Genomic DNA, 22,825 nt, shown 5'->3' with positions numbered 1-22,825 from the left:
TATATGTATTCTTTGAGTGTAGCTTTTGGCTCTATATTATGCATGTGAAATTCTCCCCTGTTCTTGCATATATGGGAACTTGATGCTTTTTTATTGCTACATAGTATTCCATTGATGAATATACCACAACCTCTTCAACCATCCCACTGTAGGTGGGTTCTCATTTTAGGCTAACATGAATACTGCTTCTCTAAACATTCTCATCCATATCTTTTCTTGAAAACACACGAGGCGCCCGTGTTGGGTAGATACCTACAAGTGGAATTGCTGGTCGTGAGGTAGGTGTACATTCGAGCTCAGTGCCTACTGAGCTGTTTCACACCACATTTTCCAGGGTGCCCTACTTCCTGACTCCTCCTTTCAGGGGCCCACCCACCAGCCCAAGCCCATGGACCACATCCCTGCAGGCAACCACCCCTGCCGGCCACCACCCCTGCCTGCCCGAGCAGCCCCCGGGAAGCCCACGTGGGCTGCGGAGGGAAAGGGCTTGGTGGCCGGCGTTTTGTTGGGTTGTGTGAGCACGCGTGGTTTCCCTGCCCTGGCTCTGAAACTATGTTCCTTTCACGGGCCAGAAATACTTAGGCATGGCTCACTCTAAAAGGGGAAACACATTTTAAAATTCCAATCTGCCCAGCTGTCGAGAGGACAGCGCTCACCAGGAACAGTGACTTACAGTCCCTGGTTCCCACTTTGGGCCCAGACTCCACTCCCTCAGGGGTTCAAAGCGTATTTCTTGTGTGCCTGCCCATCCCAGGGACTGGGTCAGATACTGCACAGGGCCCATGAAAATGGCTGGCAGGATGGTACAGTGGGGCGTGCCTTAGTGTGAGGAGATCCCAGACCCCTAGTTAGGCAAGCTCTGTTCTAAACCTCCATTTATTGTCCATTTAATCCTTTCAGTGACCTGATGAGGTAGGGGTGTGAGTATCTTTCTTTCTACTTTATAGATGAGATGGAAGTCCAGAGAGGCTAGGCTACTTGCCCAAGATCACACAGCTTCTAAGTTGCAGAACTGGAATTTGAACCCAGAGCCTCCATTTTCAAGTACTGTACCACATTGCTTCTAGATTTGGTTAGAAACCTCATCCCTGCCATTTCTCCTCTGTGTGACCCTGGGCAAGTGGCTGAACTTTTGAGCCATATTTCCTTAGTTCATATGAGTGTGGAGAAAAGCCATGCCTAGCCCCCCTCTCCTCCATTGCCATGGGGAGGTCAACGCCAGAAAGCAGAAGCGCTGTGAACAGAGCAGGTGCCACACATCGGTCCCACATCTCCCCCTGCCGTACCCTGAAATGGTGCCCGCCCTCAAGAAGTGCATGCCCTCTAAAGCATACATTGTGGGAGACAGTTGAGACTTTGGATCATCTTCAGCCCAGCCTTTTCCATAATAGGTGGAGGGTCCAAGGCCCCGGGCAGCCCTGACTCCTCCAAGGTCATGCGCAGCCTCATGGAGAACTCTCAGCCTGAAGCCCTTCCACCCCTTTGGAAAATGGGGTTCATGGCTTTGAGGCCAAGGCGCCCTCACCCGAAGTCACTCAAGAACTTACTTCTCCCTGAGTCCACCTCTTCCTCAGGGTCCAAAGCTTAGCTCACGTGATGGCAGCTCTGGTTTTAAGGGAGAACCAGAGCAAGTCGTATGCTCTGGTGGTCTCCTGGGACTCCAGGCTAACCCCCCAATGGGGTGGGCTGGGGGCAGGCAAGGAGGCTGGGAGTCAAGCCCGGTGTCCCGTTGCGACTCTGGCTGGGCACCACGACGCGCCTTCCAGAAAGACTATCTCCCAGTGGGGCCACCCGCGACCCTGCTCAGCCATTAATATTTATCAGACCTGAAAGCTGAGCCACTGGAGAAGTGAAAAACAGCCGTGAACAGGTGCCGCAGTGGCTGGCACCCCAGCCCAGGCTGTGGGCAGCTGGGGGGGCTTAGTGAAGGTTAAAGGGGTGGATGAGGTGGGCTGAGCAGGGGGCCTCCTCTGGGAGCAAAGACCTCAAAGGAGGGAAGCAGGTGATCAGGATGTGGACACCTCATTATAAAAAGCTGGAGGTCTCTTCCTGCTGTGGGTGTGTGAGGCCAGAGGATGGGGAGGACTTCGAGGGCCCCTGGCCTGCGGTGAGGACCAGGAACTAGGGGATGGGTTTGGCAGGGTGGCTCTGGCTGCTTCCCCTCTGCGGGCACCTCACCTCTGCTCCCTACCCAGGAGACAGCGTGGTCTTCAAAAGTGCAAATCTGGTTGTGGCTTCCTTACTGCTAAAAATCCTTCTCAGTTTTCGTAGCTCTCGGGTCGGAGAATAAACTCATTGTTTGCTGGCCCCTGCCCATGTCTCCAGGAGACCTCAGGACCTCTGAGGCCCTTGCACCTACCTAAGGGACACCATGCACTTAGCACCACAGGACCTTTGCACGTGCCATTTTTATGGCCTGGAACTTGATTCCCTCCCTGTGCTTATTTAATTCCTGATTGCCAGGCATAGCCACTCATCGCCCTTCTGCTTTGCAGGCGGGCCCTGCAAATGGCATTTCCCAGGTTCCCTTGCCGTATGGCTTCCCACTGTGTTCAGCCAATGGAGACCAAAGGGCAGGCGGAGGGAGAAGCCAGAGTATTTCTTCCTCTCTCCTTTTCCCCCACTCCTCCACTTTCCCTCTCCCCCTCCTCGTCTTTCTCCTTCTCTATTCTCAGCACCTCCTCCCGCCCCGCCTTTAGGCAGTGTCTCTAGAAATGGCCACATTTTCTCTGGGGCTCCAACAGCTCCAGTCACCCTCTCTCTCCTTTGTCTCTCCAGCCCAGGGCGATGGCAGCTTCCTGTACTTCCTAATCTCTGCTGTTTGCTCTTGCAACTACATCATCACTTTTATAACCAGGTCCCTTTATTTAATTCTCCCCTCTGAGCCACCTGACACAGGTGTCCTTTCCCTGACATCACTTGGCTCATCCTTTGGTTCCTGCCTGAGGGTCAGACCTCATAGGCACCTTCCTGGCCCCTCTGGCCTGGCTCAGGAACCTCTGGGATATACTAGGTGATTTCTGTTTCTTCTGGGCACTTTTTGCTGTTTGCAATTATGAATTCATGAGTGTGGTTATTCGATTAACATCTGTCTCCTCCCAAATTTGCAAGTTCCATGAGGCTAAGGGCCAGACATCTGTTTTTGCTCAACTCTTTATCTCCAGTACCAGAGCCTAGTATAATGCCTGGCAGTTAGGAGGCATTCAGGTATTTGCTGAATAATGAACCAGTGAATAAATGAATGGATGAATGAGGAGAGGTGTGAGGAACTCATTCAGCCAGAAACCACTTATTCTAGGTGATTCTTCTTTTTTTTTTTTTCTTTTTTTTATAAGGCCACTAGATAAATTGCTTGGAGAAACTCATCATACATTCACTCAACTACAATTTATCGAGCACCCCCCGGGGCACCAGAGTGAAGGGATAGATAGGTGCGTGGGCAAGCAGATGGATGGATAGATGGAAGGATGGAAGAAAGGAAAGAGGAAGGGTGAATGGATGGATGAGTAGATGGGCAGTAGGAAGAAAAGATTTACTCCTGGAAAAAGAAAGGAAGGCAGGGAGGGAAGACAGGCAAGCTGAATTAGGGGAAAAGATACAACTATTCTGTTGAGGAAAAGCAGAGGGACAGGGAATGACAACGCTCACACGGGAACATTGTACTGAGTCCCTAAAATATGCAGGAAGGTCAGGCTCTGAGAAGGGAGCAGGCGGGGAAGGTCGTTTCTGAACAGAGTTGCAATTCCCTTGTGTTAACCAAGATTAATGACTTTGATTTGAAGAACCCATTCCAAGCAATGGCTTTGGGACCAACAGGATGTGACCAGCAGCCTTCGAGCTGCCCCAGAGACCCAGGACTCCTGAGTTGGCAGTCAGCGTGGACCTGGCCACGGCAGCAGGGGCCAGTGGCAAAAGCTGAGACCCTGAAGTCCTAAGCACATGTCCATTTGTAGTGGGACAGCACTCCCCTTCCCCCCAGACCCTGGGGGAGATCCTCTATCTGCTCAGGGTCTCCCCTTCCCCCAGCCTTCAAGAACCAGGCTCTAAAGGACATGCTTATCTCCCCACCAGTCTCAGCTGCTTCACCTCTCTGAGTCCCAGGCCCAAAGTCCCCTCCGTGGACACAGTGGGGGCCCCGTGTGGAGCTGGGAAAGGCGAACTGAGAAGCAGGGAGGCAGGAGGGGAATGGGTGGCAGAGGGGCGGCTGGGTGGGAGCTGCTGATTCACAGCCACCCTTCAACAGGTGGCCCGCCATCTGCTCTGCTTCCCGCCCCAGCCACGTGTACAGCCCTCTTGAGTTTAACTTCGGCTGTGCACGCGGCTTGAGTTCATACAGCCAGAAAAAGAACTCGCCGGGAGCTGGCCGGGCTGAGGACAGAGCAAGGGTCACTTGTCGCCTGGGAGCAAGGCTAAAAATGACCAGGGAATTTGGAAAGTCCCTGTGCTCAGGCCCTGACCTGCATTTCTTTTCACTGGGTTCCTGGAGTTTGGCCTAAAAGCTTTTCAGAGCTGGCTGTGCCCATCCTTTACTGGACAGATATTGAAATGCAGGTCCAGAGAGGTGAAGAGGCTTGCCTGGAGTCACACAGCTTAACATTCATCGATTCACTCATTGATTCCCTATCGGTTTATCCAGTGGGCTCCCTGCCAGCTGCAAATATATGGCCTTGGGGAGCCTATAAATCCAGCTAGGAGACCAGCCATATAGATACCAAAATTTAACGCAGGACCGTCCCAGACCTGACGCTGATGACCAGAGAGGATGTCTGAAGCTGTGACTCAACTTCCTCATTTGTAAAATGGGGATAATTATAACAGCACTGGCCTCTTAGAGCTGATGGGTGAAAGGAGGCTATTGCATCACTTACTTCCATTCTCAAAACAATCTAGTGCGGTTAATATCCTCAGCCTTTCGTAGCTGAGGGAAGGGACGTGTCCAGTCATTTGTCAGCATAGCCAGGACAAGCCCGGACTTAGACCCAGGACTGTCAGAACCCCAGCTGCCCCAGACCCCACCTCCAGCCCTTCTAGGGCCCCCTCCTTCCTCCGTGCTGATCCTGCCTCCACCCTGGAAGGGAACGTGTTAGAACCTGTCCCCAGGGCTGGGCCCAGCTGTCACCCACCCAGCTGCTGGGACCCTGGTGTGCGGCATCCAGTGCCAGCCTGCAGGCTGGGCCGGGGACACATATACAGCTTCTGACACACCAGAGGCAGGGAAGGGGCCAAGTGTGTTCCACCCCGAATAGGCCCCCTCCTCCAGGCAGCCAGCCAGCCCTGCCAGGCCTTCTGCCAGGCCGAGTACCTTCCCCACACTGGCCTAACTGAACAAGTGAAGAGTCGTCTCCGTGCGGCTCTGGCGCGGGAACAACCTGCCCTCGATGGAATCTCAGGAGCCTGGGACGCACAGCAGCTCGTCAATACATGTTGGTTTTTATAAGTACCAGTCAGAAGAACACTTTGTGAAGAGCCACTGGGAAACCGTGAGCACAGGCTTTTCTTCACATGAGGGGCAGCCATTCCTGGCAGACCATGCCTTTTCTAGTCAAGGTGATTGGTGGGTCGTGATGAGCTGATGCTTACCCAAGATGTCTGTGTGGCCCTGGGCCCTGCCTGTGGTCCCAGCTTTCGGGGCTACCCCATAGGGTCAGGCCTCTCACCTCCCACCTGGAGGTGATGACCTTGAACCGGGAGACACCCAGTAATGGACCTAGGGGAGCTGGGCTGGGGACCTGGGTTGGCGGACGCCAAGGCCATGCCTGGCCTTGGGCGCCTGTCTTTTTGACAGACCCTTAGAGCTGGCTCATCCGGCCAGGCTGGTGGTTCTGAAGTCCGGTGCAGGCTAGCGTTGTCCTGGGGGCTCTGATCTTGGGGGTGTGACCAATGACCTCCACATGTGAAGCTGTTAGGGCCTCAGTAGCAGTTCATTCAAACAAGTGCCAAGGAGTGCAGATGGAGGGGGTGAGCAGTGGAGGGTGAGGGTAGGGAGGACAGTGGTGGGGGTAGGTTGCAGGGAGAGTCCTGGAAGGACAGAGGTAGCTCTAGGGTTAGGGGGCCAACCCCCCACCCCTGCCCCTCCCACAGAGCCCCAGAGCACACAGCCTGGTTGCCTGGAGGGGCAGGAGGCAGGGGTCTTCCCCAGGCTTAGAGCCCTGGAAACCCAGGGAGAATCCATCCCAAAGGTGTCAAAGAAGAAAGCCAGCCAGCTGTCGGGGACGAGGAGCAGGCAGTTCTGTCCCAGGAAAGGCCTGCCGGCCAGGCCCCAGCCTCCCTGGGCTGAATGCCTCTTCCCGCCGGCCCAGAGGCGCCAGAGCTGGCCTGGGAAGAAGCCGCGCCAGGTCAGGGCGGGCCTGTCGCCCTCACTGCGGCCCCCGCCCTGACAAGGGTTTTCTTCCCACAAGAGCCAGAGGCAGGGAGGGGACATGATGATTCTGACTGTGCAGAGACAGAGACAGCGGCAGAGAACAACAGAGACATGAACAGAGAGGCAGAGAGAAATAGAGAGATGGAGAGAGGTCAAGCCAGAGAGCCAGAGATACCAGGGAGAGACGGAGACAGTTGCAGAGACAGTGAATCAGAGGCACAGAGACACCCAGAGAGAGACAGAGAGGCAGTGATACAGAGACAGATACAGAGAGAGACAGAGACCGTGACACAGACACGGAGACATTAGGAGACATAGGCACAAGACCTCACATAGCTGGAAACACACAGAAGCAGACACACACAGTGCAGAGAGATTCCCAGCATCTCCCCTACAGAGACCGCCCCCGGCCACCTCAGGCCATTGCAGGCCCTCTCCGGCCGGCTGCCCTCACTGCCTCCGGTCTCCCCAGGCACCCAGACACCCGGTGCCATACGTCCCAGCATTAGTATCTTCGGTTTTGACTCAGATTCACTCAGGACCAATGCTTTGCGCAAGGAGAAGTCTATGTGATGGACATGCACTCGGACCAGCCACCCGTGGCCTGCATTTCAGTCCTGGGTCTTCCATCTGCCATCTGTGAGGCCAGGTCAGGGGGCATCATCTCTTGGAGCCTCAGTTTCCTCCTCTATGGGGTAGAGAGAGAAGGTAGCCAAATCAAAGGGTGACCGAGGGACTGCAGGAGAAGAATGATGAACCCTAGAAGGTGCTGCCAAGCGGACTTTGCCCAGCTGCATAGGCACGTCTGCAGCACCAGGGTGAAGAGGGCTGGTGGCCAGAACTGCAGCGTCCGGATGGAGACCTGGCTTCCAGTCCCACAGGGGCAGTAATTAGCCACCACTCTGCCCACAGTCTACTGGGCACTCGGGGCTCAGAGCTGCTGCCAACTCAGGGGCCGAGGAGAATCAGGGGACCTAGGCTTCGTGGGTCAGAGAACGAGGGCCAGGGGGTGGGCATGGAAAAGGACTGTGGGGGTGTGAGGCTGGGACACGCAGCTTCTTTTTTCTTTTTCTTTTTTTAAAAACCCTCACCTGAGGGCATGTTATCTGATTTTAGAGAGAAGCGAATGGAGGGAGAGAGGGAGGGCAAGAAACATCTATCTGTTGTCTCTTGTGTGTACCCTGACCGGGGACTGAACTTGCAACCTAGGCACGTGCCCTGACTGAGAATCAAACCTGAGACCTTTCAGTGTATGGACAACGCTCCAACCAACTGAGCCACGCTGGTCGGGGCACAGTTTCTCTTCTTAAACAGACTTTATGGAGGCATAGCTTATACAACAAAATGCATCCATTTAAATAAATTTACACACGTATGCACTCACATAGCCACCCCCCCCATCAAAATAAGCAACATTTCCATCGCCTCAAAACTCTTCCCTCATGCCCCTCCCCAGCCAATGTCCCATCCCAGCTTCTGGAAACCACCGATCTGTTCTTGATCACGGTTGTCTGGGCCTTTTCTAGAATTTTATACAAATGGAGTCATGCAGCATGTACTCTGTGTCTGACTTCTTTCACTCAGCATAGGGTTTTTGAGATTCGTCCAAGTTTTTAGGTGAATCGGTCATCCCTTCCTTTTTATTGATGAGTTGTGTTCCATTCTGTGATGACACCGCAGGGTATTTATGTGTCCCCTGTTGATGGATATCTGGATTCTTTCCAGTGTGGGGATCATGAAGAATAAAGCTGCTCTGGACATCCATGTACAGCTGTTTGTGTGGACGTGTGTTCTCATTTCTCTTGGGCAAAGGCTAAATGTGGGATTGCTGGGTCATAGGCCAGTGTTGACCTTGAGCCATAGCTGGTTTATCTTTCAAATGGGGATAAAAAAGGTAGAAATAAGCCAGATGTTCATCAACAGAATGAATAAGTAAAATGGGGTTTATCTACACAATGGAGTATTATTTGGCCATAAAAAGGAATAAAAACAATGTATTGATGAAGATGTGGAGAAAAGGGAACCTTCGTGCACTGTTGGTGGGAATGCAAACTGGTGCAGCCACAGTGGAAAGCAGTATGGAGCTTCCTCAAAAAATAAAAAATGGAACTGCCTTATGACTCAGCAATTCCACTTCCAGTAATATATCTGAAGAAACTGGAAACACTAATTCAAAAGAATACATGCGTCCCTACATTCGTTGCAGCATTATGTATAAGAGCCAAGATTTGGGAAGTGCCCTTCAGTAGATGAGTGGATAAAAAAGCTGTGGTATATTTACACAATGGAATACTACTCAGCCATAAAAAAGAAGGAAATCCTACTCTTTGTGACAGCATGGAGGGGCCTGGAGGGTATTATATATGCTAAGTGAAATAAGCCAATCAGAGAAAGACAAGTACCCTATGATTTCACTTGTATGTGGGATTTAATGAACAAAATAAGCCAACGAACAAAAATGAAGCAGACTTACAGAGACAGAGGACAGACTGACAGCTGTCGGGGGCAGGGGGGAGTTGGGAGGCTGGATGAAAAAGATGAATGGATTAAGGGAAAAAAAGCTCGTAGACACAGACAGCAGTATGGTGATTACCAGAGGGAAAGGTGGTGGGGGCAGGTAGAAGAGGGTAAAGAGGGGATATATGAAGATGAAAGGAGACTTGACTTGGGGTGCTGAACACACAATACAATACACAGATGACGTATTATAGAATTGCATACCTGAAATCTATATAATTTTATTAACTAATATCACCCAAATAAATTCAATTTTTTTAAAAAAGACTAAAGTCCAGACATATGTTACAACATGGATGAGCCATGAAAACACCATGTTCGGTAAGAAGCCAGACACAAAATGCCACAAAATATAGAATTCCATTATATAAAACGTCCCAGACAGGCACATCCACAGAGACAGAACGAAGACTGATGGGTTGCCAGGGGCTGGGGGAGTGGGGATCGGGAGCGCCAGCTAGTGGGTGTAAGTTCTCCTTTCGGGTGATGAAATGCTCTGGAATTAGATTTAGGTGATGGCTGCACAACATTTGAATGCCCTAAATGCCGCTGAATTGGGAGGGGTACGCCTTAAAACGGTTAAAATGGTGACTTTTATGTGGTATGAATTTTGCCTCAATTTTAAAAAGGGGGGAAGGGACCATCCGGTGCTAAGAGCGCCCCCTTCGCAGGGTTTCCGTGACGGCTGAATGAGCTGACACCGGGGAGCACTCAGCGCAGGGCCGGGCACACAGTCCCCAGGACGGTTGGGGGTTTTGCTTGCTTATTCCCAGGCGTGCCTCTCTCCCCCATGCCTGGAACACTGCCCGGCACATAGTAGGTGCTCAACAAACATTTACTAAGCCATGAATGGCTAGCGTTATGATTAGGACCTCCCCAGTCTCCTAGACAAACGCTGCCAGGAATAACGGGAACAAGCCTGTTTGTAGCATTGCTCTGTGCTTCTTATTCATTATCTTCAAGAAATCTTCAAAACAATCCCATCAGATGGGAATCTTTGAACATTTATTATAATTAATCTCCTTGTGTTTACGAAGAAGGAAATCAGGAGAGGTTAAGAAACCCGCCCAAGGTCAGCCAGCAGCCCGCGCGGGCCGGCGTCTGGGCCCAGGGGCTAGGTGAGCAGGCCAGCTCCCCTCGGATACCCGTCGCAGGCAGCTGTGCCTTTGACCTTTACAGAGTGAGGTTCCCTCCTGGCTCAAGCTACATTTTAATGGATCTAAGGGGAGGGGAGGCCAGTGATGTCCCCTTGAGCCTGTACTGAGAGCCTGGGCTCCCAGCGGGGAAGCAGGATGTGGCCTGACAGGGGGTCCCCTTCCTCCTGGCTTGGCCCTCATGGAAGCCAGGTCAGCAGGGAGTTCCCAGGGACTCCACTTCTGCTTGACTCACAGGAAAAAAGGACGTAAGAAAAATGTAGCAAACACAAGTCAGGGAAACCCTGCACACAGCTCTAAGCAGGTGTCTGTCCGCAGGTGGTTAAAACCCTCCCGAGGCCTCAGCCTTTGGCCACTTGAGCCTGGGTCTCGGTGGCTGAGGACACACCTTGTCCTCCTTGGAATTCTCCTGAGACCTCGCTCCTTGGCTGTGTCTCAGCCTTGCTGACCCCTCCCACTGGCCACCACACCACTTCCTGTCTGGATGGGGGACAGTCTCCCCTAGAAGCCTCTCCCTCTGCCCTTCCCGCCCCCATATCCCACCTGACCCCTCTCACAAACGTGTTTCCCCAACCACCCCCAGCATTCCAAAGCTCCGTTTTGCTCCTATCACTCCGCTGTCCTCAACCGTCTGTGGCTCCCTGGTACCCCCAGAGACGCAGTTTGGAGACTGGCCAAAAGCAAGGGCTCTATAACTAGGGTATCTGGGTTTAAAGCCTGGCTCAACCATGTACAAACTGAGTGATTTGCTCAATGTCAGTCAGTGCTGCACCTCCCTTCCTCCATCTGTGAAATGGAGTCGAGATCACGCCTTCCGCACCGGGTTATTGGCACCGCAAATGAGTGGATATATGGAAAGTATTTAGAACAGTGCCAGCTGGTCATTCTACATATTACAAATATCGAGGATAGAGATGGTTCATTGCTTTGGTCTGGCCCAGGCCGTAGTGTCCGGGATCCACCCAGCCAACATGCACAGCCCCCATCTGGCTGTTCCTGGCGCAGCCCTGCAAACAGCTGTCCCCATCACTACAGTGTCAGTCTCCTGCCGTCTGCTTCTGCAGAGTCAGATCATCTTATGCTGCTCAGCTCCACAGACACCCGCTTCGCGAAGTCTCCCCAGACACCCAGGCCAACTGGGCCACCAGCTTTGCCTCCTGCATCCATGTCCACACTCGTGCTGTGCGGACAAGCTCGGAGGCCTTGTGGGGAGGCCTTGTGGGGAGGCCCGGGGGCCTGGGGGGTGGAGGGCAGTTCAAGATGCAGCATTTCCATCAGGCTCCGAGGTGGGGACACAGCTCATGTGGGTGCACATTTTAAGGATCGAGATATCTGAGACCACCATTTTGGGAATTAAATCTCAATCCGTTCTTGGTTCAATTTTTCCCGATGTGGTCATCCCTTCTCTTCAACCTCTTCCACCAAACTCTGAGGCCCAGGGCCACGTCTTCCTCATCTGCCTCACTCCCATTACCGGTTCCAGGCACCCTGATTTAACAAGCGTGGGTTGGACTGAACTGTGCCAAGCAGCGAGCTGGGAGAAGGAGAGGCCGGCACACACACCACGGCCTCCACTGGCGGGGACGCACCTTCGTCCACTCCGTTAGGAGGTCCTTGGTGCACACGCAGTTCGCACTATTCTATCCTCACTTGACAGATGGGGAAACTGAGGCACAGGGGGGTTAAGGGTCACACAGCTAGCACATGACAGAGGCAGGGCTGACACTCTGGCACCCTGGCCCTTGGCATATGGTCTTAACCCCCAGGCTACATTGGCTCTCTCCAGCCTTAGCACAAGCCTTGCACATAGTAGGTACTCAGTAAAACGTCCCTCAGGTGTGAGTCACAGCTTGTCCAGGCACAGGTTGCGTGGGTCAAGAATCAGGCCCATGGCCTCTCCAGGTGGCTAGTGAATCTCCCAGTGGGTGCTGCCCTGTGGGGGCTTTAGGGGTCCCAAGCAGAAGAGCAGTCCCCTTTCTGCTCATCATGTCTTTCTGCATCCACTGTCCCTTAGCTAAGTCACATGGCCCCTGGTGACTCAGGGGACTTTGTAGCCCTGGCCCTGTGGCCGCTTGCCAGGAGCACCAGCCAATCCACAGCCTGGGGCTGTCCCCTGGACAGCAGCTTCTGGGCAGGAGGCCCCCTATTCACCCAGTGGCCACTGCCCTGGCCTGCGGGCTCTGCGGCTGCCCCTCCCCAGAGCAGCCTCAGGCTGGTTCCCAGCCAGCTCCCAACCATTCATCAGATTAAAGGAACTCCACAGTGAAAGGGGCACCTCCGGGAGAGCGGGGGCCTCTGTCCCCCACCCCAACCCCAGCTGGTGGCTCTGAGCCTGGCCAGAGGCCCTTCTGCGGCACAGGACCCAGGTCCTCCTGCTGGTTCCCCCCGCCCCACTTGCCCATTCATTCGACACACATCCACCAGGTACCTACTACCTGCTACAGTGAGTTCTCTGGGCACGGTGAGCATTACTACGCACTGGGCCTGGTGGCATGCAATTTTCAGTGTGATCCAATGGATTCTTCCAAGTCCTCACAAGGTGGGTCTCATGCCCCCAGCCTTCACCTGCAGAGAGTGAAGCTCAGAGAGCGGGACTGACCTGTCCCAGATAACCCAGCTGATGAGGCCAAGCTAATGCTTCTCATTCCAAAGTCTGGGGTTTCCATGTTCCCATCACACCGCATCTGTGTTAGCTGTGTGTTACAGTCACATCCTATGGTGATTCTCTGTGGCTCCTCAGCGCCCTCCAATCTCTGTAGCAGCAGCTTTTCTTTCAGGTCGTCCACCTTGACCTTGGGGTCCTGGATTCCTAGCCCAAAAGACCAACCCTCTCCTCAATTTGTGGTGAGCTGAATAACGACCCCCAACAGTGATCATGTCCATGTGAATATGTGACCTTAGATGGCAAAGGGGACTTTGCAGATAGATTAAGAAAAGGTTCTTGAAATGGGAAGATTGTCTTGGATTATTTGGGTGACTCCAGTGTAATCACAAGGTCCTGAGAAGAGGGAAGCAGGAGAGTCAGGATCAGAGAGAGAGATTTAAAATTCTAACGCCACTGGCTTTGAGGAAGGAAGAAGGAGCCACAAGCCAAAGAATGTGAGCAACCTCTAGAAGCTGGCAAAAGCAAGGATACGGATTCCCCCTAGAGCCCCAAAAAGGTGCGCAGACCTGCTAACACCCTGATTTTGGCCCAGTTAGACCTGTGTCAGATTTCTGAGCTGCAGAATGAATCTGTGATGTTTTAAGCCACCACGTTTGTGATCATTTGTTTCGGCAGCCGTAGGAAACTCATGAAACAGCCTGGATGTCCCCTCCTGTCAGGGTCCTGGCCACACCTTCCCCGCTTCCTCGCCCCCACCTTGTCCAGGCCTGAAGGAAGTCTTGGCTGTCCCCAGCCCGTGCAGGGCCTGCCCACCTCTGGGCTCCTGCACCCTCACGGGCTGGTCCTGCTCACTTTCGTCCCCTGCCTCCCATTGTTAGTCACCTTATCACGCCTCCACATCTCACCTCACATCTAATTGGAATTTCCTCAAAGGCAGGAAACCTGATTTAGCGTCTTTGTCTCCCCCAGAGCACCCTGCATGGGGTGGGCTCAGACAGAACACACTTGGCTTTCCTGCCCTCGGCTGAGGGTCTGCCCTCCCCTTCCGCACTCACTGCCCTCCAGGAGGGCAGGCCGCTTCAGCCTCTCAGCAGAGCATTTGTCCCAGCAGCTCCTGAAGCCTTTGTCCCCTCTCAATACAAAGCTCTGTCTTGTTCTCGGGGCTCAGTGTGGGGTAAATGAGAATGCCACCTCTTCTGAGAGGTACTGCCTGATTGCTCATAGGAGGTTCCCCATGTAGCACATCCACTAGTGGAAATCACTTCATTTATTGCTTAGCTTTGTTTTCTAGAATCTTCTTGAGGGCAGCACGGTGCCTACACTGCAGAGGGGGATCCACAGAGCCCTTGAAGAAGGTGAAGATAGATGTCTCTGCTTCCAGCTCAGTCCTATCTGAACAGCTGGGTGACCCCGGGTGAGCCTCGCCCCCTCCCAGAGCCTGTGATTCACCTGTAATGTGGCAACAACAGTGCCTGTCTCCCGGGATGACGAGGGCCAGATGGGATGCTTGGTGTGGTGGCCCGGCACAGGCCTCCACACAGTAGTGCTCAGTTAACAGCAGCTCTCATTTCCTTGACTATACGATGGCCACCAAGGTGACCTGTGACCCATGGGCCAGGGAGGTGTTTGGTTTCCCTGGCAATGGAGAGCACAGCCCATGGATGCCCTACCCTCCTTGCATCTGGACTGAGGGCGAGGGGAGACCCCTAGCTGTCCAGCGTCACCTCTGGTGGGGGGACACTTTCCAGGTGAGGCTCAGAGGGGGCATGCCCCTTGCTCAAGGTCATGCAACCAGACTTGCACCTCACTCTGTCTGGTCAGTTTCCCTCACGTTTTGCTGAGGTCTGCAGGAATCTAAGCAGAGCTCAGAGGCATGTTGTAGGTGGATGGGAACATCCCAGCCTGCCCACAGCTCTGCAGGAATGAAAACTGGACTAGCTGCTCATGCCAAAGGCTCCCCGGCCAGCAGGCATGGATGAGCAGAACAGGGACAAGGTGTTCCAGGTGTGAGACAGAGGGACCAGGCTTGGGGACTCAGAGGGCTTTCCTCCAACTGTCCTGGGACAGAAATCAGGTCCCTGATACCAACCCCAGCCCTGGTCGCCACCCCAAACCCTCATTGATTTTCTCATCGCAACAATTGGGGTCCCTGGGTCCAGGCCACAGAGAACACAAATTGGCCTTGGAAGTTTGGTGACAGGAAATGCTGTCTGGCTTTGGCTGGGCTTTGGAGGCGGAAGCAGAGCAGGTTGTGCCCCTGGGGTATTGTGATCTTGAGCCACAGAGCCTTTCCAGGAGGTGGCAGGTCACGGGGTGGGGGGGCAGCAGGATATCCTCCCCCCCTGACCCTGCTCCCCAGTCCGCTGATGCTCATTTACTCAGGCCCCTGTCTGCTAGGCTTGGGGTGGACACTGGTTTTATATAAAATTCTGTTTTGGCCAGCGTGCGTCTCTGCCTCAGCCAAAAGCTCGTCTGAGGCCTGGAGTGACAAGACCTGGCTGTCACGGTAGAGGGCTGGGGCAGGAAAGCCATGGTCACCTTTCATAGGTCACCTCCCACGGTGTCCCCCCAGGGGCCCCTCTCTGACCCCTGACACCTTTCACTGTGTCCCCTGCCCTGGGAGGTGGGCATAGGGGGCAGAGGGCAAAGGGATCCTCTGATGAAGAAGGGGACACGGTCCTCATTGAGGTCCCCATCACCCCAGATATCATTTCTATTGGTTGCAAAGAGCAGAGGAGCCAAGGGCCAGCGGGGGTCAGGAAACGGAGGCCCGCCCACAGGTCAGAGCCCAGGTCAGCACCCACTCCCTGCAGAGGGTGCTGGGAGGCATCCCACACCCAGAGCCAGGGGGCTAATACACAGGGCTCCAGAGGCCCCATGACCCAATAAGCAGAGAACATCCACTTCCTGCAAAACCCTCTCCCCATTTGCTTTGAATGAATACCCCTCCCGCTGCCTCCAGAGCCTGACCCTGGCCAGCAGCACAGGGCTCTCTGGGGAGGGCCTTCACAAAGACCTGTCCGGCCCCTGGGTCGCTGCAGGAAATCCTGGAGGCCAACATTACAATGCATTGCTTCCGGCCACCAAGGGGTCCCCAGGCACAGGAAAGAGGTGCCGGTGGCCCGGGTGCTTTCCAAAGAGACGGGGCCAGGTACCTCCCAGGAATGCCCTGAGCCCTGAGCAGGGGGATAGAAAGGCTGCCCTGGCTGAGGACCTTGGCCATTTAGGCCTGTGAAGGGAGCCTTCCTAACATACCTCTTTCTCATGCTACTCTTCTGCTCATACCCCCTCTGCAGTCCCCACTGCCTAAGGGACCAGGTCAGACACAGGCATTTGAGGCTCCTGCAGGCCCCTCGGCCAGTGGGAGCCTTCTGCCCCCAGGGGCCCCTCTCTGACCCCTGATGTTCCTGTCCTGACTGAGGCCTTTGTCTTGGCCATCCTGCCTCCAGGGAAGACCATTACTCCTCTTGCTGTCTCAGCTCTGATTGTCAGTCTAGGTTATTTCGTGCTAATCATGATCGATCTGACAGCTCCTCCAACTTTAATGTTGACTGACGCCCCCTGGGCCCTGGCCGCTGCCCCAGCTGCTCCCCTAGGGAAGACATGTGTGGTGTGGTCAAGGCAGCCAGACCCACCCCAGTCCTGGTTTTGCTCTTGCCGTCATGCCTGGGAGGTCTTTGGTGCCCCATTGATGAAATAGGAACACTAAGTCCCTGAGAGTGGCCATGTGGCCTGGTACACAGAGCACAGTGCCTGGCAGGTCACTGTGCTGTTGTCACTGCACTGTTGTCACTGTGATCAAAAGAACAATGGCTCCAAAGATGTTCATGACCTAATCCCTGAAACCTGTGAGTGTGTGACCCCACATGGCAAAGGGACTTTGCAGTTGTACTCAAAATAAGGTTCTTGAGATGGGGAGACTATCCTGGATTATTCAGGACACCCAATGTTGTCACAAGGATCCTTATAAGAGGGAGGCAGGGGAGTTGGGGGAGGAGATGTGAGGAGAGAAGCAGATATTGGAGGGAGAGAGAAAGAAATGGGAAGATGCCTCATTGTTGGTTTTGAGATGGAGGGAGCCATGAGCCAAGGAATGGGGGTGGATGCTAGAAAGTGAGAAAGGCAGAGAAAGTCTCTTCTAGAGTCTCCAGGAAGAGCGCAGCCCCACCAACATCTTCATTTTAGGGCTTCTGACTTCCAGAACTGCAAGATAATACATCTGTGTTGTCTTAAACCATGAAATGTGTGGCAATTTGTTACAGCAGTCGCAGGCAACCAGCACGGTCATATCCACGTGGATGACCTCGTTTAGTCCTCAGAGCCGTCCCATGAAGGAGGCCTGGGGGTTCCCACTTCACAACTGGTCACGTGGTGGGAGGCCCAGGCCCGGTGGTCTCAGCATGCTGCCCACCCCACGAAGTCTCACTCTGTTCCTGAACTTTTACTGCCTACCTATCTCCCTAGGAGCACCTTGTGTGCCAGCAGGGCTGAGAATGCCTATCATCTGGGGCTGTTGTAAAGTTTAAAAGAAACAATATTAGACTTATAAGGGTAGCTAATGTTTATTGAGCACTTACTATAGGCAATGAAGTCTGCCACCAGTGTTTGCTTATTTCAGCCTCACTGCAAACCTATGAGGTAGACATTTGTCACCCATATTTTGCACCTGAGATGGTGAAGCACAGAGAGGTCCAGTAACTTGTTCAAAGTCATACAGCAAGTACACAGGAGGGGCCAGGTTCAACCCACGCACTTCAGTTCTTTAGTTCGCACTCAAGCAGGGGCACCCCAGCAGGGCGTGGTGGTGGGAGACAGAGGATTTCATCATTGATATCGTTTAGAATAGAAAGTAGCCTGAAAATTGACAAGCTGATCCTCAAACTCATATGGAAAAGTCCCAAAAGAATCCTGAAAAAAAAAAAAAACAAACAAAAGCAAAATTGTAGGACTGATATTTTCCTGATTTCAGAACTAACTATAAGTCTATAGCAATCAATACAGTGTGGTACTGGCATGAGGGTGGAAATATAGAGCAGTGGAAGAAGACTGAGGGTCTGGAAGTTAAACCCTTACATTTATAGTCAACCAAACTTCAACAAGGGTGCTGGATCATTCAATGGGAACGATTGTCTTTTCAATAAATAGGATGGGGACGATTAGACATCCACACGCCAAAGAATGAAGTTGGACCCTTACCTCATGCCATATACTTAAACTTACAATGGATCAAGATCTACACATGAAAGCCAAAACTATAAAACTCTTAGAAGAAAACATAGGGGGAAGTCTTCATAACCTTGGATTAGGCAATGGTTTTTAAAAATGACAGCCAAATGGCAACGAAAGAAAAAATAGGGAAATTGAACTTCATCAAAATTAAAAACTTTTGCATTCCTAAAGGGATAACAATAAAAGGAAAAGACAACTCACAGAATGGAATAAAAATCTATGCAAATAATATGTCCGATAAGGGACCTGTATCCAGAACATAAAAAGAATATTTACGACTCAACAGTAAAAAGACAAATAATCAAATTTTAAAATGGGCAAAGGACATTCCTCCAAAGAAAACATACAAATGGCCAATAAGCACATGAAAAGATGCTCAATATCATTAGTCACTAGGGGAATGTAAATTGAAATCACAATGAAGTAGTATTTCACACCTACTAGGATGGCTAGAATCGAAAAGATAGACAGTAACAAGTGTTGAAGAGGATGTAGAGAAATTAGAACTGTCATATGTTGCTGGTGGGAATGTAAAATGGGGCAGCTGCTTTGGAGAACAGTCTGATAGCTCCCAAAAAGATAAAACACAGAATTACCCCATGATCCAGCAGTTCTGCTCCTAGGCATATACCCAAGAGAATTGAAAACATACATCCACACAAAATTTTGTACACAAGTCCTCATAGCAGTGTCATTATAGTGCATAACAGCCAAAAGGGGAAACAACTCAAATGTCCATCAATGGATGAATGGATCAACCAAGATGGTCTCTCCATGCGCTGGAATATTATTCAGCCATTAAAAGGAGTGGAGTACAACAAGGATAAACCTTGACAACATCATGCTAAGTGAAAGAAGCCAGGAAGACCACATGGTGTATGATTCTCTCTATATGAAATACCCAGAATAGGCAAATCCCTGGAGACAAACAGCAGATTAATGGTAACGCAGGGCAAAACGGGGAGTGCTTGCAGGAACGGTGTTTCTCCTCTGTCTGGTGAAAATGGTAGGTAGTGGTGATTGTTGCACAGTCTGTGAAAATACTAAAAAACGCTCTACTGTAATGTATAGGATGTGAATTATACCTCGGTGACACTATTACAGATTAGAAAGCCGACTGACTTGTGCCTGGTTTTATTACGTTTTCTGCAGATGATGCCCCTCGTTACCTGCAGGGCTCCCCCAGCCACGCATTCAGTCACTGTGCAGACATGCCGCCTTTGCAGGCCATGATGCCTCTGTCCAAGGTCTGCCACGCAGTAGGTGCTCAGAAAAGGAAACCTGGGCCTTCTCTTCTGTACAGCTTCTGCCAGGCAGAACCCGCAGCCCCTGCAGCCTGCCTGGAGCTTTAGGCCCCGCCTCCCATCATTCCCATCATGTTCTTTCATGCTGGTGACATTGTGGGGCCACCCAGACCCCTTCAGTGGGGATGTGTTGTCTCAACCACCGACGGTGCTGTCGACAAATGGCTCAGCTGTCGCCTGCAGGGTCAGCCTCAGAGAAGGTCAGGCCCTTCCCTGGGTGGCCTGTGCTCAATGACCCATGCTGGTGCGTTAAGGCCCAGCCATCTCTGCTCAGCTGGGGACAACTCAGGGCCTCACCAGCTCCATAGCTCCCAGGGGGCTGGGCAAGGATGCATGGCAGCTCAATGCCCCCTGTCCAGCCTGTTCCTCATCCCCTATGGCGCTGATCCCAGTCATCCCCAAATGACTGACTGCATATCGGTCCCTCCTAGAGTAACTGCCTGGGGCTGCTCCTGGTGTCCAGTGAGTGGAGGTCACGGATGCTGCTCAGCATCCTCTGGTGCGCAGAACGGCCCCACCACAAAGAAGGTTCCAGCCCCAATGTCCAGAGCTTTGACATAGTACAGTGGTTTTTGAACATATATATGTGTATATGTTTAAATTATATATATAATTACTTAGGGACCATGTTAAAATAGACTCCCAGGACTGTGGGAATCTCTCCAAGACAAACAACACTACTTCTTCAATAAATGCATAGTTACACAACAGAGAGAGAGAGAGATGAGAGACAGAGAGAGAGGCAGGAGGGGAGGGGGGACAGAGACAGACAGGGCAAGAGACAGGGCATGGGGGGCAGGAGAGAAGGGCAGAGAGAGACAGGGAGACAGGGGCAGAGAGACAGAAACACAGAGAGAAAGGAATGGAGGAGGAACCTATATAACAAAAAGACTATATATTAAACTTATATATGAATTAACCCTTCAGTGTGTGGAACTTACTTGAATCCTGATTCAAACAAACCCAGGTTTGGGGGAGGGTGACACTGTTAAGAATGGAAATAAATGGTGCACATGTTTGTACCCCAAACGGAGAGCCAGTGTCAAACTTGCTTTCCCTGGTAAAGGCTGCAGCGGGTGACAGGCTGGTGCTGAGTTCAATGGGCTCATCAACACCGATGTTACAGTTATGGGGTGCCCACAATGAGCCCCCAACTACTGGCAGGCCAAACTTCCCCGACCTGTGTTTCTCCTGCCCTTTCGTTCACTCCTCTAGACGTTGCTTTTTTTTTAATCCTCACCTGAGGATATGGTCATTGATTTTAGAGGGAGGAGGGAAAGGCAGGGGGAGAGAGAAAGAGACATTGATATGAGAGGGAAGCATCATCGATCAGTTGTCTCCCGTATGTGCCCTGACCAGGGATCAAATCCACACCCTTTTGGTCTACAGGACAGTGCTCCAGCCAAACTGAGCCACCCAGCCAGGCCTCCAGACATTGTTTTTTATGAGTGTGAGGTCATGTCACTGACCCACCTCCAGAAGCTGCTCACAGGGAAGAAATTAAATTGTTTTAAACACTTTAAAGTTGTTTTAAAGCTACATTATTTATACAATCGCTAAAGAAGGAGGAGGAGGAGGAGGAGGAGGAAGAGAAGGAGAAGAAAAAGAAAATCCCTGTTCCTAGTACACTCACACATTGGAAAAAGGTACCAATGCTCAGGTGTCAGCGACACCGCTTCCAGGCCAGAGGCGGGGCCAAGTGGGCCACATGCAGGTAGGCCAACCCCAGGCCATCATAAAGTACCAGATGCAGGAGGAGAAATCTAGCAATCAGAGCCTAGACTTCCAAGATGAAAATATGCTCCTTGAAGCCCGACCTCACCTCTCACAGACTGAGCTGTCTGTCCCCTAACCAGACGGGAGCAGAGCTGGGACCTGACTCAGAGCTTTCTAACTCTGGAACCCCAGGCTGCGGGGCACCACCTGCCACCTTCCAAGTGAGGATGCTTGGCTGCTGATTCTTCTTGGAGGAGCTCAGAGAGAAGCTGTGGAGTTAAAACTGACCTTTCTAGACATGTCTCCCCCACACCAAAGCCACCAGCAGCCACAGGGATCTCTTGAAACCACACATCTGACAATGACACTTAGGCTTAAGTCCTCCAGTGGCCTCAAGGGCCCTCAGAACAAAGTCTTCCACCCTCTGTGACCTCAGGCTGGCCACAGCCCAGCCCTGCCTGGCTCCCCAGCCTCCCCTCCTCACTTTGGCACCTGGGAGCATGACCTTCTGTCCTCAAATGTGCATGCTTCAGCTTGTCTCCAGCCCTTTGCACAGGTTGTTCCCACCGCCTAAAACACTGTTTTCCCACTTCCCCAGCCTCCTTTCTGCTACCTCTTACCTTTCCATTTTCAGCTTAAATGTCTCCTCCTCTAGGAAGCCCTCCTGATTGTTCCAAGACTGGGTTGGGTGCCTCTCACAAATGACTCCTCAAGGCGCCCACAGAGTTTATATTTTTTAGTCTGTATTGTAAATACTTGTTTAATTGTTCCCCTTGCTAACTGGTCCTTGATTTCTCCAGGGTTAGCCTGTTCTTCTCCACCTCCAGAGCCCCCGCCTGTCCAAACCACCATCACCTATGTTTAAATGCTTGTAACTGACTCCTCCCTGTTCTCTCACTCTCTATCTCTCCTCCGTTCTCCTACCATCTGGTGAGTGGTCTTCCTGAAATGTGAGCCAGATTAGGGTCCCTGCTTAAGCCCATGGAATGACTTCCTCATTGCTCTTAGCGCAAAGCCCAAAGTCCTGGCAGGGCCCACAGGACCCCATTTTCAGGCCCTGTCCTCCCAACCTCCTCTTGCCCATCTCTCCTTCTTAGGCTTCTTTTCAAATCCTAGAACCCACCAAGCTGTTCCTACCTCAGGGCCTTTGCACATGCTGCTCCCAGTGCCTGGAGCATTCTTCCCACTCCTCACAAGAATGGCTCCTCTCTTCCTACCCAGCCCAGTTGAAGGAGCACCCCCTCTGAAGCCAACTGACCTTGGACTCAAGGGTTCTGGTGTCTAGTTCAATTTATTTGCAGACTCACTCTAATTATAATTACTTGATTTTAATTAATTTTGTTTTATTCCTAACATTCTGTACCTGTGTGCCTCTTGAAAGCCAGCATCTATGATATCTGAGCCTCAGGAAACTTCTGGGCTAGTACCTGGAGGCAAGGGGGTCATTTCTGCCTTTTTAAAGGCCTGCAGGGAAGGGGATGAAACGCATAATGATGGGGACAGGTCAGAGCACAGCCAGCTCTCCCAACTCCGCCCCCCCCCCCATTACCTTTAAACAGAAGGGCTGTTTGTATAAAATAACGTTATTTGTTCAGGCTCTTGCCTCCTGCCCAGTTTCCAAGGTGGATCTTAAGGATGTGCTCTTTAGGGGGGAATATGAAAAAGTTGTGAGAAGGAAGGAGAGGAGAGAGGGAGAGAGGAAAGGGAGGGGAGGAAGGAAGGAAGGAAGGAAGGAAGGAAGGAAGGAAGGAAGGAAGGAAGGAAGGAAGGAAGTTGGGGAGGGAGGGAAAGGAAAGGAAGGAGGGAAGAGTGAAGGTGAGGAAAGAAGAAAAAAGAAGAAAAGTAGAGAAGAAAATAGGAAAGGAGAGAAGGAAGATCAGAAAAAAGAGGAAGAAAAGGGAGGGAAGAAAGAAGAAAGAGGAGGGAAGGAAAGAAAGGA

The sequence above is a fragment of the Pteronotus mesoamericanus genome, unplaced genomic scaffold (genome assembly GCF_021234165.1).
Source record: "Pteronotus mesoamericanus isolate MK-2021 breed Mesoamerican mustached bat unplaced genomic scaffold, CSHL_Meso_final scaffold_165, whole genome shotgun sequence".
Classification (NCBI taxonomy): domain Eukaryota; kingdom Metazoa; phylum Chordata; class Mammalia; order Chiroptera; family Mormoopidae; genus Pteronotus; species Pteronotus mesoamericanus.
Note: the sequence above shows the minus strand (reverse complement) of the source record.